Source organism: Lontra canadensis, unplaced genomic scaffold (genome assembly GCF_010015895.1).
Source record: "Lontra canadensis isolate GAN:19392208 unplaced genomic scaffold, GSC_riverotter_1.0 scaffold1, whole genome shotgun sequence".
Classification (NCBI taxonomy): domain Eukaryota; kingdom Metazoa; phylum Chordata; class Mammalia; order Carnivora; family Mustelidae; genus Lontra; species Lontra canadensis.
In genome coordinates this window covers 88,524,035-88,528,784 of record NW_022630995.1, presented here as the reverse complement: position 1 = coordinate 88,528,784, position 4,750 = coordinate 88,524,035, and positions in this window count along the sequence as shown.

The following is a 4,750-nucleotide window of genomic DNA, read 5'->3' as shown; positions in this document are numbered from 1 at the left end:
GGCAAATTACCCTTTTAAGGTATTGTTGAATTCAGTTTGCCCAAATTTTCTTTGAGGATTTTTGAGTTTGTGTTCATCAGGGATATTGGCTTGCAGTTTTTTTCCTCTTTCCTCCCTTTCTTCCTTCCTTCCTCCTTCCTTCCTTCCTATCTTCCTTCATTCCTGTCTTCTAGTTTTGGAATCAGGATAATGCTAGCCTTGTAGAATGAATTTCATGGTTTTCCTTTCTCTTCTATTTTTTGGAATAGTTTGAGAAGACTAGATATTAACTCTTCTTTATATGTTTGATAGAATTCACCCATGAAGCCATCTGGTCCTGAACTTTTGTTCATTTTGAGTTTTTTTCATTACTGATTCAATTTTTTTGCTAGCAATTGATCTGTTCAAATTTTCTATTTCTTTCTGATTCAGTTTTGGAAGATCATTGTTTTCTAGGAGTTTATCCATTTCCTCTGGGTTGTCCAGTTGGTTAGCATATAATTTATATAGTATTCTTTTATAATTTTTTATATTTCTATAAGTCTGTTGTTATTTCTCCTTTTTATTTCTTTTTTTATTTCTGATTTTATAAAGTTTTATCAATTTTGTTCATATTTTCAAAGAACTAGCTCTTTGTTTCATTAATCTTCCCTATGTTATTTTAGTCTTTTTAAAATTTATTTCAACTCCGATTCTTTTTTTTTTTTTTTAAGATTTTATTTATTTATTTGACAGATAGAGATCACAAGTAGGCAGAGAGGCAGGCAGAGAGAGAGGAGGAAGCAGTCTCCCTGCTGAGCAGAGAGCCCGATGCGGGGCTCGATCCCAGGACTCTGGGATCATGACCCAAGCCGAAGGCAGAGGCTTTAACCCACTGAGCCACCCAGGCGCCCCTCAACTCCAATTCTAATTATTTCCTTTCTTTTTCTAACTGTGGGCTTTGCTCTTCTTTTTATGGTTCCTTTAGTTGTAAGATTGGATGTTTGAAGATTTTTCTAGTTTCTTTAGTAGGCCTGTATTAATTTAAACTTCCCTCTTAGACTGCTTTTGCTGTGTCCCAAAGATTTTGGACTGTACTATTTTCAATTTAGTTTGTCTTCATGTGTTTTTTTAAAATGTTCTCTTTGACTTCTTCATGACCCATTGGTTGTTTAGTAGCATGATTTCTAGCCTTCGTGTGTTTGTGTTTTTTCCACTTTTTTTGGTAATTGATTTTTGGTTTGAGACCATTATGGATGGAAAAGATGCTGGATATGATTTCAGTCTTCTTAAACTTATTGAGAGTTGTTTTGTGGACTAAGATATGATCTATCTTGGAGAATGTTCCATGTGCACTTGAAAAGAAATGTGTATTCTGCTGTTTTTATATGGAATGCTCTGTATGTATCTGTTGGGTCCATCAGGTCTATTGTGCCATTCAAAGCCATTGTTTCCTTGTTGATTTTCTGACTGGATGATCTATTCATTGATGTAAGTGGGGTATTAAAGTCCCCTACAATTAATTTACCCTTTATCCCTTTATGTATGTCAATTTTTGCTTTATGTATTTGGGTGCTCTTATGTTGGGTGCGTAGATATTTTCAATTGTTATATTTTCTTTTTGGACTGACCCCCTTATCATTATATGATGCCCCCTTTTGCCTCTAGCTACAGTGTTTGTATTAAAGTCTATGTTGTCTGACTACCCTTGCCTTTCTTTTTCTTTTATTAGTATGGTATATGTTTCTCCAGCTCTTCTTTTTCTCTGTGTCTAGATCTGAAGTGAATGTTTCCTTCCTTCCTTCCCTCCTCCTTTTCTTTCTTTCTTTCTTTTTTTCTTTCTTTCTTTCTTTCTTTCTTTCTTTCTTTCTTTCTTTCTTTTCTTGTTCTTTCGTTCTTTCTTTGCATTTTACTTATTTATTTAACAAAAAAAGAGCACCAGCAGGTGGAGTGGCATACAGAGGATGAAGCAACCTCCTTACTGGGCAGGAGCCTGATATGGGACTTGATTCCAGGACCCTGGGATCATGACATGAGCAGAAGACAGATACTTAACTGACTGAGCTCCATGCAGGTGCCCCTGAGGTGAATGTTTTCTATGTGGCATATAGAGGGGTCTTGTTTTTGTATGATTGTTTATTATGATAGGTATGTACTTATTGCCATTTTGTTAATTATGTTCTGGTTGTTCTCTAGTTCTTTGTTCTTTTATTCTTTTGCTCTCTTCCTTTGATGGGTTTCTTTAGTGTTACACTTGGATTTCTTCCTTTTTATTTTTTGTGTATCTATTTTAGGTTTTTGATATGTGGTTACCTTTACATTCATTATAATAACATCCTATATGTATAGTAGTCTATATTAAGTTGGTGATTGCTTAAGTTTGAGCACATTCTAAAAAACACTAAATTTTTACTATCCCCTCCACATTTTACATGTGTGGTATGATATTTCCCATCTTTTTATTTTGTGTATCCCTTGACTAATTTTTATAGATACTTACTATTTTTGTGTTTCTATATCTATACTGACTTTGTAAGTAATCAATTTACTATCTTTATGCTTGCTTTTACCTATGAAATGTTTTTCTTTTCCTAATTTTCTTACTTCTAGTTATGGCCTTTTCCTTCCACTTAAGGAAGTCCCTTTAACATTTTGTGAAGTTGGTTTGGTGGTGATGAACTCCTTTAACTTTTGTTTGTCTGGGGATCTCTTTATTTCTCCTTCAATCCTGAATGATAACTTTGCTGAGTATTCTTGGTTGTAGGTTTTTTCCTTTTAGCACTCTGAAAAATCATCTGATAACCTTACAGGATTTCCCTTGTAGATAGCTCTTTTCTCTTGCTGTTTTTAAAGGTTTTCTCTTTATCATTACTCTTGGGCATTTTAATTATTGTGTCTTGGGATGGACACCCTTAGATTCATCTTGTTAGAGGTTCTTTGTGTTTCTGGACCTGGATATCTGTTTCCTTCCCCAGGTTAGGGAAGTTTTCAGCTATTTCTTCTTCAAGTAAATTTTCTGTCTTCTTCTCTCTATTCTCTTTCTGGTGTTCTTCTAATGAAGAGGTTATTGTGTTTGATAATGTCACAGAATTCCTTATTTTCATTTTTTATTATTCTTTTTTCTTTTTGCTGTTTAGCTTCAATACTTTCCAGTACCCTGTCTTCCACATTGCTGAGCCATTTTCTGCATCTTCTAATTTGCTGTTGCTTCCCTCTAGTGTGTTTTTTGTTTCAGTTATTGGATTCTTCAGTTATGATTGGTTCTTTTGGTTTCTTTTTTTATTTTCTATCTCTTTGTGGCAGTTCTCCCTGAATTCATCCATTTTTTTTTTTCGTATTGGATTCTTCAGCTATGATTGGTTCTTTTTTTATGTTTTCTATCTCTTTGTTGCAATTCTTACTGAATTCATCCATTTTTTTTTAAAGATTTTATTTATTTATTTGACAGAGAGAGATCACAAGTAGACAGAGAGGCAGGCAGAGAGAGAGAGAGAGAGAGAGGAAAGCAGGCTCCCTGCTGAGCAGAGAGCCTGATGTGGGACTCGATCCCAGGACCCTGAGATCATGACCTGAGCCGAAGGCAGCGGCTTAACCCACTGAGCCACCCAGGTGCCCCAAGAATTCATCCATTTTTTTCTTAAGTCCAGTGAATATCTTTATAACCATTACTTTTAACTCTTTATCAAGTAGATTGCTTATCTCCATTTCATTTAGTTATTTTTCTGTGATTTGTCTTATTCTTTCATTTGTGACTTATCCCTCTGTGTCTTGACTTTGTCTAACTCTCTGTGTTTGTTTCTGTGTATTAGGTAGCTAAGCTACATCTCATGGTCTTGAAAGTAGTGGCTTTGTGTAGAGGATATCCTGTGGTGCTTTATAGATAAATCTTCCCATGTCACCAGAACCGAGTACTCTGTGGGTATCTTTGGGCTGTGTGCAGCCTCCTATTGTGGCTGAGCTGTGATCACCTTTAGACCAGCTAGCAACGATAACCCACTTTACCTGCTGTGGGCACAATGGACAGAGTTTGCTCCTCAGGCTTTTGAGAAGTTCAGCTGTGGCCACTGCAGGCTCATTGGTGGGCAGGGTTGGCATTCAGTCTAGCTGTCTGCAATTAGTCTCTGCCACACAGCTGCAGACACACCAAAAGGTAGGGCCTGCTCCCTAAACAATCAGCTTACAGGCCTGAATGCAAGAACTGTGTACAGGCTGGTGTGTGGAGTTATCTTCCTTGCTCTCCAGGGCAGGAGTCACTTTGGAATGATCCCAGTCTTCTGGGGCTGCCTGTTGGTGTAGTGGGGTAGGAACTGCTTTGCAAGGATGCCTGTCAAAGTGGGTAGGTTGCATGGGGCGGGTCTGCAAGGGAGACCCTGGGGTGGGGCACATCGTGCTAGCAAGGTAGATGGAGAATGTTAGAACTGGTTCCTGTAAACACCAGGTTATCTAAGCTGGGAGAGAATAAGAAAAGAGGTGCCCAACAGCACTTTCGTTCCAGAGAAATCTGCAGCTACCTGTCCCTCTGGTACACTTTCTAAGATTAGTCAATAAGTCTCCTTTATACCCCATGTCCTTTTCAAACTGATACTTTGTGCTTTGTCTTCGACAAGTTATTTAGCATGCTGGCTTTTTTAATGGTGAGGACTTGGTTTCCTATCACCCTCCTGCTCAACCAGAGTTAAACTCTCTTGATTTTTAAAGCTCCTAGAGTTAAGCCCCACTGATTTTCAAGGCCCAGTGTTATAGGGACTCTTCCCAGTGTAGGTTCCCAAGCCAGGGTCTTGTTCCTCCATGC